Source organism: Protomyctophum bolini (assembly GCF_963924005.1).
Source record: "Protomyctophum bolini genome assembly, chromosome: 4".
Classification (NCBI taxonomy): domain Eukaryota; kingdom Metazoa; phylum Chordata; class Actinopteri; order Myctophiformes; family Myctophidae; genus Protomyctophum; species Protomyctophum bolini.
This window is the reverse complement of record NC_137865.1, coordinates 25108431-25125158: the sequence shown is the minus strand read 5'-3', so window position 1 is coordinate 25125158 and position 16728 is coordinate 25108431. Positions and strand designations below refer to the sequence as shown.

Below are 16728 nucleotides of genomic sequence, written 5' to 3'. Positions count from 1 at the left end.
CACACAGTGTGTGTGTGTGTGTGTGTGTGCGTGTGTGTGTGTGTGTGTGTGTGTGTGTGTGTGTGTGTGTGTGTGTGTGTGTGTGTGTGTGTGTGTGTGTGTGTATATATATAATAGAGAGAGAGAGGGGGGGGCAGACAGACACGTGGGGATAGTAACAGTAGCTGCATCATGCCTGTGGACGCACTCATGGGTCAGTGAGAGGAGGCATAGTAAAACCCATACGACCGTGTCTCCCTCTCTCGCTTTACCGTTGTAGGCCAGAGAGGAGGTGATCCATGTAAATGTAAGGGCTCTGTGTGTGTGTGTGTGTGTGTGTGTGTGTGTGTGTGTGTGTGTGTGTGTGTGTGTGTGTGTGTGTGTGTGTGTGTGTGTGTGTGTGTGTGTGTGTGTGACTGTGTGTGTGTGTGTGTGTGTGTGTGTGTGTGTGTGTGTGTGTGTATGCATGCATGCGCGTGAGCGTGCGTGTGCGTGTGTGCGTGTGTGTGTGTGTGTTGCCAAGGAAGCAGGAAAAAGTCGGACCCTGGTGTTGGGAAAACAGTGAAGTAAGCTCCACTGTTGTCACCTCCCAGACTCCTGGATGAGGCTCGGGCCAAGAAGCATTAGCCTGGTACACTAACTGGCTGTGTGTGAGGCTGTGTGTGTGTGTGCGCTCCGGTGTAATGAGGTGCCTATGGGAAGTGGTGAAGTGTGTGAGTGTGTGTGTGTGTGTGTGTGTGTGTGTGTGTGTGTGTGTGTGTCTGTGTGTGTGTGACTGTGTGTGTGTGACTGTGTGTGTGTGTGTGTGTGTGTGTGTGTGTGTGTGTGTGTGTGTGTGTGTGTGTGTGACTGTGTGTGTGTGTGTGTGTGTGTGTGTGTGTGTGTGTGTGTGTGTGTGTGTGTGTGTGTGTGTGTGAGTGAGTGAGTGTGTGTGCGCGTGTGTGCGTGTCCGAGGGTGAGGCCGTTTAAGGACAGCCACGGTGAGGATGTAATCATGCATTAGTCTTGTTTTCCTGCTGCAGATGTGCGTCTTCTGACAGCTACCCTCCCCCTCCCCCCAGCACAGCTAAGCTCAGCTCCCACATGGAGCTGGGTCCATAGGATGATGTCAGGGTTGGAGAGGATGAATGTGGGTTGGGGGGGGGGGGGGGTATGAGAGTCTGGTGGAGACAGATGAAAAACGGGAGGGGTGTGTGTGTGTGTGTGTGTGTGTGTGTGTGTGTGTGTGGGGGGGGGTAACGTGAGAACCCCCACAGAGGCACTGATTTCCATTACAGACTGGGAGTCATGGAAGAGAGGAGTCTTTTTACAAGGATGAGGAAATACGCTCTGCTGTTCTTTTTTTTGTAAATCTGCACACGTGATCTAAAAATATAACCCCCCTCCCTCCCCCCTAATCTGCTGCCCATTAGGGTACGGCTTGTTAAAGAGTCTGTCTGTCTCAAGAGAGACGGCAGCTAGTCATGGCGCTTTGGAGAAAGAGCAAAGAGAAGGGGAGAGAAGAGACAAGTCAAGGGGGCGGGATTAAGGTGGGAGATGAGGTACACAGGCTTAGGCGGCATAGGGCGAGGGACACCGATGAGAGAGAGAGGAACTTCGGAGAGGGACTGCTAGTGAGTTCATAAAGCTTGGGACAGTTTGTTAAGGGGGGGAGGTGGATCAAACTCCCTTTGCTGTCAGCTGTTCCGTGCAAACCCAACCGGGTGTCCAGTTGGGCTCGGCGCAATCCCATTACACACCTATTTGGCCCCTAGGCTTTTGTGAGTCTTGGTGCGGCAGTTAAAAGCATCTAGTGCTTGGAAATGTGGAATAACAGACAGGCTTTTACAAGACCCGGTGGCATGGCCCCGTCTCTGAAAGGTTCACCACACAAGCGGTGAATCATACACACACGCTACATAGTCACCCCATTCTTAAAATGCTTCCCTGCCTCTCAGTGTCTGAGCTAGACTCACAGCTCCGCTACTGTACCAGCCACACAGTCCCATGTGTCATCTCCATCTATGTTGCTGTTACTGTATGTTGTTCCCCTCCCAGCTTCCAGGAAAACGAATGGAACAGGACGGTGTGGGTTTATTTTGACTCGGGGAATGGGTTTTATCGCTTCTTGCCAAAGCCCTACTACTGTATGAAAAGCGTCTAACAAAGCCGGGGAACTAGTTCTTAAAATAGAAGACGGTAGTCGAGATCCACCCCTGGAAACCCAGACAGACCCAGCAGGCGGCTCAGGGGGCGTAGAAGCCTCCTAGACTGCAGTCCCCTTAGGCCACGAGGTCGCACTGTTATCTTGCAACAAGTGAAGGTGCTGAGAGGGTCCAATCGGCCCTAGCCGTGCGGCGCGCACCTCCTCTGGTGAAATGCAAGCCGTCGGCCAGTTGGAGTTCCACATTCCAACTAAAACAGGGGCTAGTAAAGTCTTTGCATCCTCCCCTACACCACAACCTCAGTTCTCCCTCCACCGCTCCTGCGCACACACGCCGAGATTGTCAGCAATTATGTCTGTGCAGACGTTTGCTCAGACAACAAAAAGTGCAGTAGATTGCCTGCCAAGGACACGGCTACAGCAGCGCAATTACCCAGCATAGCTGATAAATTACTTGCGGGCCCTTTAACTTGGGAGCGAAATCGCACAAATATGTGGCCTGGCTCCGACTCAGCACATGACGAGTCCGATCAGAGGTGCCTTTTAACTGCCGCAACGTCATTTATTCCCCACTCAAACCGGGGTTGCACTTTTGTTCCTGTCCCTTCCTGTATTCATTACAATGGAACATCAGCTGGGTGTCTGCGGAGAGATTGCATCACTGATCAGTGGAGTTATTATGTAAGAACCAGAGTAGAAGAGGAATAAGCCAAGCGCTACAGCACCAACTGAGACCCTGACCAGACAGACACCATTCATAAATTCCCCTTGCTAAGGGCCCAAGCATGTACCAGAGTTAGTGATGGGTAGACTGTTCCACCTTGTGTGTGTGTGTGTGTGTGTGTGTGTGTGTGTGTGTGTGTGTGTGTGTGTGTGTGTGTGGGGCGCAGACACATGCACGCACACGATGCAGTCCACATATCCTTACAGTCAGTGTAGAGCTCGCTGACTGTCTTGATTTGTGAGAGCTTTGCTCCTCAATCTTGCCATTTAGAGGCAGGTATTTATAATAGCAGATAAGAGCATCTGTCCTTGGATCTGGATTCTTTCCGTAACAACTCTCCAGTTGGCTTTCACTGATCCATTAAAAGGCCACGAGGGGGTTTTGGCTTTTCATTCGTCGAGGTTGGGCGACCCTTTTAACGTTTCAGATCCCTCTCAAAAGTTTACGAGCTTGTATTTCATTTTAATTACACTCCGCTGCTTATGTCTGCATGCATGATATTGAGATATAAGGGTACACAGAGCATTACCCCTGGAGGAAAAATAGTCAAATGATAAGTTGTTATTTTGTTATTCTTTTTTTCCTGGAACTGTTGCAGACATATTTTCTGCTTGGGGTTTAGAGGAAAACATTTTTTATTATTATAATTTTTGGATGGGGCGGATGACCAAAAAAAGGAGAGAGCTGTTTGCCTAATGTGCTTGTTTATGTTTATTTAGTGTTTGAGAGGCTTTAAAAAAGTAATTAGCTATTGATTAGTCTACAGAATGTTTACAGAGGAAGAAAATATCAAAGCATAATTTTAAATTCTCACTAATACAAAGGAAAGGAGCACTGAACCTCTCTGAAAAATTATTACTTTCCTTTTGGCGGTCCTACTGCATCTTTAGCGAAGCAGTATGCAGTATGTGCATTGGTGACCGTTGGCCCCAGTAGTCTTAGATTAATGGCTTTCCTCTTGGCCCAGGGATGAAGGCTGCGCCAACGAAAATGGTCGGGCACGCGATGGCGGCGTGACAAATATACGTGAGGGCAAGAGGGCATGATGGAGGCCACAGACTGTTTGTTGCTCTGGCTCAATTGCTTGAAGAAGGCTTTCGTGCCACCGTCCGTAGCCAAGATGGTCAAGATCTTGGGGCACAGATGCAAGCTTGTCCCTCTGCCTCTGCACTTTAATGGAGTGTGACAGGGCTTCAGCCCAGCCAAATGGTTTATTCATTACAGCTACTCCGGGGTGCAACGGTAGCACGTTCTGACCATACACAGGTTGACACATAAATTACAGTCTGCATTCCTCTGTTTCTTTTCTGGAAGAGAGAGTTTTATTCTGCTTTACACCTGAGGAAGAACGGACGTTGGTTGTCTCTGTACTGTATCAGTTAGACAGTAAGATCTTCAGTGTTCATTTAAGTTACAAATGGTTAAATTAACACCGATTTTTACTGTGTACTGTGGCCTTTACTGTCACAGGATACATTATGTTAAAAGCATGTGGAGCATAATGAAAGTTATAGCATTACATACTGTAGCATTTATTTAGTTTCAAGGTGCACAAGACAGTTATAATCACCAAATTATTGCAACGGGGATGTTGTTAAGGTACATTCCCCTAGTTGTAACAATAGGTTTCACCGTACTACTGTTATAAGGATTCAGAGAATAAAGTAAACTTAACATAATGTTTACTGGATGGTATGGTCTATCCCTCACAGTGGAGGAAAGAAATTAAGTACATTTGCTTAAGTACAATGTTGACGTATTTGTACTTTACTTGAGTACATTTATTTGAAAACTTTAGTTACTAGTTACTTTATCGATTTTGATTATTATTATTACAGAACAATGAATACATACATTAACCACTTCAGTCACCAGACTTTTACTTGTAACAGAGTGTTTCTATAGTTCAGTATTGATACCTTATTACCGTACAAAAAGTGAGTACTTTTCTACCACTGATCCTGAAGTGCACTTTATCAAGCAGTCCCTGGCCTCAAAGTGTGACCTCACAGTGTGACCTCACAGTGTGACCTCACAGTGTGACCTCACAGTGTGGCCTCACAGTGTGACATCACAGTGTGGCCTCACAGTGTGGCCTCACAGTGTGGCCTCACAGTGTGACATCACAGTGTGACCTCACAGTGTGGCCTCACAGTGTGGCCTCACAGTGTGGCCTCACAGTGTGGCCTCACAGTGTGACCTCACAGTGTGACCTCACAGTGTGGCCTCACAGTGTGGCCTCACAGTGTGACCTCACAGTGTGGCCTCACAGTGTGACATCACAGTGTGACCTCACAGTGTGGCCTCACAGTGTGGCCTCACAGTGTGGCCTCACAGTGTGGCCTCACAGTGTGACATCACAGTGTGACCTCACAGTGTGGCCTCACAGTGTGGCCTCACAGTGTGGCCTCACAGTGTGACCTCACAGTGTGACCTCACAGTGTGGCCTCACAGTGTGACCCATACTGTATGGTCATCATCCACATAGTGCTTATTGTTTGTTTAATGTTGACGTCTGATATAGTAACATTCTTTTCTACGTTCACTCCAGTGACTGTGTGTGTGTGTGTGTGTGTGTGTGTGCCAGCCAAATCAAAGTAGAACCTGTAAGTCATTACTTAGTTTTAGATAATGCTCTACTGCGTGCATGAGAATGCAGTAACTCACATCAACGTGTGCATGTGACGTCATGCGTGACGGCAGACACTCTTACAGTATGCGTGTGTGCACGCGTGCATGTGTGTGTGTGTGTGTGTGTGTGTGTGACTGTGTGCGTGTGTTTGTGTGTTTTAAGGTCAAGGGGGGACCATTGGTGGTTGTTTATGCAGAGAGTGTGAGGAAGCAGAGCAACTGTGAGAAACTGGGTCTTGAACGCTCTGGGTTCCTTGGCTTTCTCAGTCAGCGAGCAGGAAAAGCGTTTGAGCAGATCTGCTTGTTGAGCAGCTGTAAAAATAGGAAGGCGAGGGGAATGTATGATTCATGTGACGGAGGAAAGGATTACTCCAAGCTGCATATATTGCTCCACCATAAAGAGGATCTACCTGGTGTCACTTCACTACGCAAGTCCTTATCAGTGAGCCCCCACATACTGTACCTGGGCTTCATAAGGACTGAGAGCGATATGGCCCACCCCATATTGTGGGTATAGGCAACCTTAATAAGGACTGAGAGCGATATGGCCCACCCCATATTGTGGGTATAGGCAACCTTAATAAGGACTGAGAGCGATATGGCCCACCCCATATTGTGGGTATAGGCAACCTTAAGCACGGGTGTCAACATTGGCACAGGGGAGGGTGATCACTGGCACACTGGCACAAGTGTGTGAGAGAGGTTTTTTCTTTTAACATTAAATATTCCAAAAAGGTTTAGTCAGTTGAATTAAGTCCCCTCACACCACATAATAAAAATGACATCCTGCACATAATTCTACGTTCATTCAAACTCCTAACTCTGACTGGGTAGGGAGTCTGGGAGATACATAGGTGGGGTTATAATGCTGAGAGTCTATCAGTCTAATGATCATTACATCCTGATGTGAAAGAAAGTATTTCTAAAGAAGAAAAACCATAAAGGTTGTTATGTATAGCCTATGGATAATCAAAATCAGATGGAAATATTACATTTTGATGCGGTGTCATAACTAAACGTAATGTTGATATGGCACACTGCCTATCAAGAAAATGTAAACGTGGCACTTCATGTCAAAAAGCTTATCTGTCAAGACAGGAGGTCACAAAGCACACTTTATTTCTAGGCTGGTGTACTGAGGCATGTATAAGAGTGTATGTACGTATGTCACAGTACGATTGGATGACCAGTCAGATTGATGACCAGTCAGATTGAAAAAGGTGCACTCGGTGTCACCATTGGAGGCGTGCCGTCTGAAGGTGACTTGAACCACGTGAGGCACTGAAGAGCGCGATATAGCGAGCCAGACGACGTGCCGAACGTTGCGAAGTCAACTTCAGCCGACTCAGCGCCGTGCCGACAGGGATATAATTGTAAATGATCGTCCCAGCAGTCCCTACCCCCAATCATCCTAGGTACACACTATGGTTAGCCACTTAGCTTTAGTGCCTAGTAGTGCCTACTAGTAGTAGCTGTATAGCTCTCGTTTCATGCCCGTTTTCTGCTCCACCGCTCGCCGAAATAAATGGCTGATGAATGAAATGATACATTTTCTTAATCTTCTGCCTTGAGGTTGCTACAGCTACTCTATGCTTTTCTTGTCGAAAGCACTTTTCTACACTCATTTGGGTCCCTAGAGTGGCACTTTGGAATAATGATGATCATTCATTTGATTCACTCAAATTGTTGACATATTGCAGGAATAAAAAAAATCACGGTGTTATCTTTCTTATACATAAATACTCTATTAAGTGCTCTTGAAAGAGTACATTTTCTATAAGACCTTGGGTCGAGAAACGTATTCCAAAATACACATCTCTCCCTCCGAGTCGCTCTTTGGCTTGGCCCAGCCACACACCTCACACACAGGCTTGGGGAGTTATGAGGCAGGGTATGGTTGACGCACAGAGGCCATCTCTGTCCCGGCCCCCAGCACTGGTCTCCAGTGAGCCCGAGCAGGACTGAGGGGAACAGCACGGGCTCTGCCAGGGGCTTGGTTGGTCCCTCACCCTCCAGTCCGCCACTAACCTATAATAAGGCCTCCTGTTCAGCGTGGTAAAGGCATTTACAAAGTGAAAAGGAATTTACAGTAACTCAGGTTGACTGAGTTTGTTGATTGGTTAGAGATTAGTCCTGTAAACACACAGGTTGGGTTTCTGAACACCGCTAGGCAGGAGCTTAATAGAGTTTATTCAGTAGCGGCGAGTGTTGCTCCTGACAAAGTGGAGTGATTCAGACTGTCCTGCCTGCACACAGCGGAGCGGTGCGTCTTGATCAGCACAGGTGTTGACCTAGCCAAATGAGCAGAATCCCGCTGGCCTGGCTGAATCAGAGGCGGTGTTGTCCCAGTTAGTCCGACCCCAGCGGGGCTGTGATTCCAAGGATTCAGTGTGTCTCTCATTGGTACTGTCCTCTCCGGCGTGGACTTAAATCAATACCGGTGTTGTGCGGCATTGGGACGGCAGGGACGGGATCAGTACCGGTTCTGTTCTAGCGACCGTGGGCCAGTGAGCGCCGCCTGCTCTCTGTGGCTGAGCTGTGGCTGCATGAATGGCCTCTTGCAGTGGCCGTACAGAGCGTTATTCTTCTCGCCCTCATCTGAGGCCGACATCCGAGGGGGAAGCCCAGGAGCCGGCAGGCAGAATGTTTTCCTATCCCCCTGGTAGGACTGGACGTATCAAGTGCTGTTTTAATGCGTTTAAAGTAGAAAAACAAGGCCGTGTCCAATGACCGAAGGTAGGAACGACAAGGACAGTAGTGAAAACAGACTGCGGCCTAAGTCGTTTTGGCTTCTCCCCCGCCAGTGAGCTGGGGGAGAAGCAAAAACATCCAGTCCAATGCCAGACTCATCATTAATGCCCCGGGGTTTGTTTGTCTTAGGGGTTATTCGCCCACTTTGCCATTTCCCCAAGAATCTTAAATACCCCTGCCCCCTTGCCCCATACAGGGACAGTACCTCTGCACAAATACCCCCAGTCAATGGGAGCCCACTATCCCCACCCCCCTGTCATCTCACTGTGGTCAGGGACCAGATGGGACAGGGGGAACATTCCAGGAATAGCAACACACCTCACAACACCTTCTCCCCCACCTGTCCCCCCCCCCCACCCACCTCAGACAGGGCCCCCTTTTCTACGCTCTGTCCCCTGGTCCACTGTGCTCTAATCCAACTGTGACTGTAGGGGTTCCCACACAGAGGCTGCCTTTTCCACAGGAAACTACAAAACTCATTTACCCATGAAGCATCCCTATAACTCTTTTACTCAGCTCCGAGTTGTCTCTTTATCTGCGACCCCTGCTCCTGTCTCTCTCTTCTTATGTAACACGGCAGATGCCACAGACAGACAGACAGACAGACAGACAGACAGACAGACAGACAGACACACAGCCACACAGACAGACAGACAGACACACAGACACACAGACACACAGACACACACACACACAGACAGACACACAGACAGACAGACAGACAGAGTGCATCCCAAACGTTGAGTGCCAAGTCCGCCAACGCCCTTTGCTTTCCCAGCCTCGCTGCGACACTGCACACCTCTCAGGCTCCGCTGGAAAGAACGAATGAGTGGCCGGTTGATCTCGGTGCCTCCAAGAGGGGAATATTTGTGAATTTTTAAATAAAGCCATCCTGAGGCTGCTTTGGAGGAGGGGGGTGTCGGAGGGGAGGATGAATAGGGTCCTGTGCTCGGCCCTAGGTTGGACTGAACCCCTCTGTTAGGGCTTTTTTCGGCCTCGGCACACAGGGTCGACTGTGAGGAGTGGGTCGGAAGCAGGAAGTGGTCGTGTAAGGCGATCCACACAGGCAGCACAGAGCCCCTTTTCAACGGCGGACCCCTCTGCCCTGCGCTGCACAGCGACACATCAGGTAGTCCTCCTGCTGCAACCACAGCTGGACCCCATGCAGGCCTGCTGTGGTGGACAAAAGTACTCAACCCAAGTACAGAATGTTACTCCTGGTCAAATATTACTCAACTATAAGTTGCTCTGCTTGCTTTAAAAAATATATATACTTAAGTATTCAAAAGTACATCCTTTTTTTAAATACTAGTATTCAAAAGTACTGATTACAGAAGATCTTCCAGACAAAATAATATCAATAATAGAGACAATAGCAAGCTCACAGTTGTAGACAGACAGACAGACAGACAGACAGACAGACAGACAGACAGACTGACTGACTGACTGACTGACTGACTGACTGACTGACTGACTGACTTGTTGCTGAAAAGCTGTTTACCAGAGGGCTGGTGGAAGTCGCTGCCAAAATACAATGTGACTCGAGGACTGTCAAGATTATTACCCCCCAAGTCTCGCATTATTGAAAAGTGAAGAAGGATGAATACGATGAAGTCGCTAGACTACTAAAGTGAAAAAAGAAAGGAAGATCAAAACAGGCACACAGCAGGTTCTCGTGCACGGTGCATGAGAACTGTATCTGTCTGATGCAGAAAAGCCCCTCTGTGATCCCATTGTAGCCCTGAGGTAGATCTGGCAGTCAGCGATCAGAGCGCCCCAAAGCTCTCCTCTCTGCTGGACTTCCTTCCCTTTTCCTCCCATCTTCCCACCCACCATATCCACATCTTGACCTTTGTATTCCCAGGTGACATAATTGTGACATAAAGGTGAAAGGCATGAACTCTGTTATATCTGATTTCATATTTTGTGACTGCCAAAGGTCAGCATCCCCCTCCTACCTGGTATTTATAGATGCCTTTTTTGCAGCTGCAAATAAAAATAAAAGGTCTCTCACCAAGGTGGCCCATCAGCAAAGCACTTTACTTTAAGCACTGAGTAGGAATGCAAAGCACTCCAACAGTCCATCACTCTCCCCTTCATTTTGCTTTAATTGTCTTGGCTATTTCCAAGCCATTACCATAAAGTGGTTTTTGCGCGGTGCACATACCACCCCGTCTCCCGTAGTACAACATAAACAAACACAATAAAAAAGATATAGTTAGAATCCCGGTGAAATGTCTCCAAATTAGCTTAAGTTTGTATGAATAAGCCTTTTGTTTGAACAGGACTCATTGTTGTTGTTTCCAGGCGCTGGTTTAGGCGCAGCTAGTCTAGCGAGGTGGACCAAAGTGTAGAGGGCCCAATATAGCAACTATTTTGTAATGGCGTTTGGGCAGGGCAGGATCTCATGTCTGCACGCGTGCCATCCGGGCCAGGCTGGCAGGGTAAATTGAGGAATAACATGAGAGTCTCTACTGCTAGGAGATACACAGTAAAATCTGGAATGTTCATTTAATTCTCTGTGTAAAAATGGACCCGCAGACACAGACAAGCACACTGTATTAGTGAGTTTAAAGTTTCTACTGTTGTGACATTGATGGAGTGACCTGGTCATGTCTGTGGCTCTGGCGAAGCATTTAGCATCAGTGTGCCTTTGAAGCTCTGCCCGGTTCAGGAGGATAGCTGCCTTAGCGGACAAGAGACTCACACAAAGAGGAACACAGACTAGTGCGCCGTCCAAGTATGACAATACTGGAACTAAAAGAAACACACTCCTCAATGCCACCACAATACTTCTTTCGGGAACACATCTTTGCAACACTGCGTCATACTTGACATAGGCTACTTAGAAAAGGCTGAGTCGTAATTAGGTCATTTGGACATTTCCTTGAACTATTTAAAGGGAGGCAAGCAAGCAAGCAGGCAGGCAGGGCAAATTAGGAAAATACTGGTAGAAAGTGAGTCGTGCACACTGTGCCCGGAATTCCCTTTTTGCTGTTGCCATAGGACTACTGGTTTTGGCATTGACGCTTATTGGACTAGACGTATAGCAAATAAATAGGAAAATGATAACTGACTGTTTCGCTACTCTGGTTTCCCCAACACCCATCTCTGACTGTAATATGCACTAGTGTTGGAGAGGCGGACAGTGCCGTCTCAAAGACACTGGCTCTCCGGGGGGGCATCGCATAATGCCGTCTAAAACCCTCAACTCTTTATAACCTCCCCTCATGATCTTAGGCTTATCCCTGGAGTTAGGACTGTTGCTCCTGGCATCAGGCCCCGACTGTCAATCATGTGATTCCATCAGCGTTCATCCCAGCTCTTTCAGAAATGTTTTCTTTCCTCCCAGCACCAATCCCCTCCTGTCTGCTCAGTTCCTAGCTGTGACCTCATACAAAAACTGAACATTTTGATTGTATTTAGGGTTTCTGTGTGTGTGTGTGTGTGTGTGTGTGTGTGTGTGTGTGTGTGTGTGTGTGTGTGTGTGTGTGTGTGTGTGTGTGTGTGTGTGTGTGTGTGTGTGTGTGTGTGTGTGTGTGTGTGTGTGTGTGTGTGCGCGCATGCGTGCGTGTGACATGTGCGTGTGCGTTCACCCGAGCATGTGAATGTGTCGGATGCAGTGCGGGGAAGAAAGAATGTGAGAGAGAGGCAGGTACAGTAGTTGCAAGTTGGGAAGTTTGCTGTGTTTGTGTTTCAGTATTCTGTTCTCTCCAGCTCACCCTCGTGGATTTATCCTCGAGTCGTTTCCTTCTGGATTCATCACAGCACATGCTGCCAAGTCTATAGGAAATGTCTAACTTCCTGCCCATCCGTCTGCACGTCGCTTGGTTGACAGTGTATGAGCCAGCCAGTGCTTCTAGCAATACAATATTCACTTTAACTCTTGGAAACACTTTCATTCCACCGGTGGGGGGTTAGTATGCTAACATTTTACTCACTTTACTTCTACTACTACTATATAGGTATACTCACTGCATTCCTATCCATCAACCACTTATTTTAAGATACAGTACTCTCGAAAGTATGCATGAATAACAGACACACTTGACTTTATAATTTACATAGCCACACATTTATACCCAGCCATATGATCACACATACAGTATAACATTCACATAAACCTGAAACAAACATTCATACACAGTCCCACTCTCCTGATTGCAAACATAAATTCACATCAAAGACGCATTCACAAATGCGTGAGTGCTTTAAAACATCCACAGGCTGTGTCGACACAGAGGCTCACTATATTTAATGAGAATTCACTTGTTTCATTTGGCTGTGATATGTGGTACTTATTTGAAGCCTGCCTTTCCTGCATGGCTCTTCGGAAAACCCCTTTCACGCTCGCATGTTGGCACTTGACCGCCTGCAACTGTCTGGAGGTCTAATGGATAGAAGCACCCCTCCAAGCTCCCCACACACAAAAGTCATAGCCTAAGGTCAAAGGTTATGAGTATATTCTTTAGGTTGTTAGAGCTTGTTCCTGTACAAAGAAACAGTAAGGGAAAAAAACCTTCTCTCTCAGTGTAGAGCACTCCTGAATGTTTTCAGCTCGAGACCCAAAAGATAAATTTGGTGTCTGCCCACTCAACTTAGAGTCTAAGAGACATTATGAATTGACCACGTAAGCCCTATTTAATAGTGAAAATAGCCTATCTACAAGCTCACATCACGCTGTGATACGTGATGTGGGCTACTTCACTATTTCCTTTTTTGAGCGGTGCCTCCGCTCCATTACGCAGCTATGTGTGTCCCTATGTGTATGTGTCTGTCCGAGCACGGATGCAAAACCTAAAGTGGCCAGTAGAGTACAGCACAGCAAAAAAGTGGCTCAGAGTAGCCTACACTACAGTACGAGTTCTGGGCGCGTTCCTGGGGGTCTGGATGTTCCGGGGACCCCCAGTAACTATAAATAAATATATAGTTGCACCGCTCATTGCACCGATATATATATATATATATATATATATACACAGTATGTGTATGTGTATAAATATATACATACACACACATATATATACATACACAGTACCTGTTCCATTTGGCAGTTTTCAAAGATAAATATTCCCGAATGGAAATTCAGAGGCTGATAGACAGCCAGAGAGTCCCAACTCCTTCTTCACATGACATTTAGGGCACGTTGATGGTGACGAATGTTGTATCAACCCCTGAGTGCTCCTAGGCACAAGTGCGTTATGTGAGAAATAAATCCAGTGGAATGTCACCTTTGGCAAGATTGAACTTGATTCAGCCTTCTATGGACGGTGCAGTGTTTTTTGCCTATTTATCAAACTGCTTCAGATTCGAGATGCTGGCAAGTTTGCTTCATCTCTTCTGCAGAGATTGGTGAAGGGAGTATTGAATTTCGCATCTGCTTGACAGATTAACATTTATTTAAACGCACTGGCCTCATGACAACACCTGTAAATATACATTTATTTTGTTTTATATTTCAGTGTTACTGCTGCACAATGGCATGTTGGAGTGTCATTTAACAATCAATTGTGGAAATAAGCTCCTGTCACTTAAGTGTGCTGCCACCTTTTTCCACGATTGGCAGGGGTGCGTCTGTCAAAACACTTGGTGTTATTGTCAGAAGGACACGGTTATCTACAACCCATGCCTGCCCATGCATGTTTGTCTGGGATGACTCTAGAGCAATGATTCATGGGAGGGAGGGCTGGAGGTCAGCGTCCCCTTAGGCCACCATTATAACTGTGCCTCAGCAGGCCCTGTCTTATCTCTGGACTTTTCTCAATGGTGAAGGTCCATATTCAGGCTCTGTTACATGACACAACCTCTGGTTCATTCCCTCAAGGTAGACAACATGTATTTTGAATGGTGCGTTCACACGGGCAGATGCAAAGATACAAAGATTCACAGCATACAGTATTTGTCGCTTTGTATCTGAAGTTGAAGCCAGTTCATTTGATTTGTAGCTTTGTATCTTCATGTCGCTGGCTTATGTAGAAGCTGTATCGTTGCATCTGCCTGTGTGAATGCAGCATAAATGAAGCAACACACGCAGGAGTCCCAAATGAAAATGGAAGATTCCTCCTCTGATACGCTGCTATTCACTAGTGCTACATATTAGAATGGTTTGAATGTTTCATGCTTAAAGGCGAATTTCGGATTAGCCGTTTCTTACCTTAATCTGTTGTATGCAATGACGAGCGGTACAGGTGAAAAATGACATAACATCTATCGTGCAGCGCAGCTCCGCACTGGGTCTTAGGCTAAATCGCTTATTTTGATCACTTTAAATGTATAATTCTTTCTACACATCTGTCTTTCATAATGACCAAAGTCGTTGACTCTTGCACAGTGTTTTGTCCAAAAGGGGCTTCTGTAACAAGGCGAATGATTTCTATGCAATGCCTGAAGGGCTCTTAACTGTTGTTGTTAACACATTGCGGAGCATCAATACAGTACTGTATATACCCAGACTCATAACTGTTTACAGACCTTCAACTTGATTTTGCTTGGTCTCCCCTTAGCCAATGTCTAATTACTGAGAAGCCATGATGTTATAGTCTCTTCCAGGTGTGGCAAAGAAAACATTGACTAAGTGTCCCTTACCTTCCAAATATCTCAGTATTGGCGAGTCATGGGAGGAAGCTTTTAAAAAAACCCACCCATACAGAGCTGCTGCTCCAAGGTAATTAATGTTGAGGTTACACAGGGCTATCATTAATGAATCTGTCTCTTTCCATCTGCTTCCTCCAAAGATTATTTTACATTTAATAACACTTTGCTGATTTTGTACCGTCGCCAAATACTCGATGGCCACTACAAAAGAAGAGAAGCAAATATTGATTTGTTGAGGGGAAAAAAGGAACGATGGTTGAAGAGAACCTTAAAATGAGAACTTTATTCCTTAAGGATAAGGTTGCCCTGGCCAAGAGCTGGAGTAAGGTAATTTTACCCATGAACCAATATCCTGTTCTACCCATTCAACCACTGTTTTACTGAATATCACGCAATTTCCCCTGCCACACACAGTAATATTCCATAGCCATGTAGGAATTAGGGAAATTGTGTCAAAATAAAGAGGAAAAAATAACTTTGCACTCTAAAACAAAGATTCCATCATGTTTGTGGAATGCTGTGGTTAGCAATATGGAAACAGACTGAGTCCAGAAGCCAGTGGTTAGACAAAAAAACTTGTCTGAGAGAGAGGGGGAGTTAAGGGGAGCTTCTGGAATTACACACCAGAAGCCCTTCACACACAAACACACACACACACACACACACACACACACACACACACACACACACACACACACACACACACACACACACACACACACACACACACACACACACACATGCGCACTCAAACACACGCACGCAGTCTTCCATCTTTCCAACTGTGTAGCTAACCACATTGGTTAAGGGGTGGAGTTAAGGGTGGCGTGTGGGGGAGGGGGAACAAGTCTCCTACAGTGTGCTGCTCACTGTTTAATTTGGAAAGCTCAAGCGCCGGCTTCTACAGCATCCTTTACATTTTCTGGCGAAACGTCACCCAAAATGAAGGAAGACGGGCATCTTTGTTTTTCTTATCCCCTGCGAACTCCTTTTACCGATTGAAAAAAGTGTGTAAAGTTTGTAAACCACCGCCAGACCACCGGCGTTAACGCATTTAACAGTGCATTGAAGGGGCATACTCCAAATGGAATGCATCATCCCACTGTACTGTGTGTGCTTTGCGGGCAGACCGTCTGCTACCGGGTGCAGAATATCCACGCGCTCGTATGTTGTGAAAGCAGGCAGGACGAAGTGCTGCCTAGTCTCTCGCCGTCACGTTGGCTGACATATCTCTCCTCCCAGTCTGACTTTCAAAGGTCTTAAGCGCAGAGATCTTTAAGGCAAATTGCTTGGATAATGGATGTTTCCAAAAATATAGGAGAGTAGGCAGGCACGCTGACCGAGGTTTTGGCGGCGTGCCCCCCCTGCACGGGACCTGGGCCAACCGTTCTCCCAGAGCATTCCATTCCTTGGGCCAGTAGCACTGGGGAGAGGTGTGAGGAGAGCAGTCAGACAGACCCCCGTCCTCCCCCCTCAGCTTACACAGCAATACTGTATACACCCTCGTCCTTAGGTTTTTTCTACATAGGTTGTAACTCTCATAGTGTTCCTCTCCTCTCCATACTTGCAGTTCACGTCTCCTCTCATCATCGTTCATCTTCCTTCTATTTTCCCAGGTCTTTGAGGCTACTTACTGCGTGGTGATATTTCACTACTGTATAAGCGTCTGGAAAAACTGAAAATGCTACTTAATGCTGCTTATTGATTTACATTGTTATAAAAGGATCCATTGTGTGTGGAAGTGGATTGCGTAGCTGGCTCCTGGCCCTCCCTTGGCTGAGTGTTGGTCCCTGGGGGGACATTGTCTTCAGGATTGTGCTTTCTACTATCTGTTTTATGTGGTAGATTGCACATATGTTACGTTTCTGGTATACTATTCATGTTGGGCTGCCAGTTTAGACTTTGG

General features: G+C 46.7%; 1 protein-coding gene across 3 annotated transcripts in view; it reads left to right on the top strand.

Annotated features, from left to right (window-relative positions):
• The window catches only part of znf469 (zinc finger protein 469), a 259292-nt gene that overhangs the window by 222872 nt on the left and 19692 nt on the right, over positions 1 to 16728 (top strand). The gene's annotated exons all lie outside the window — the stretch shown is intronic.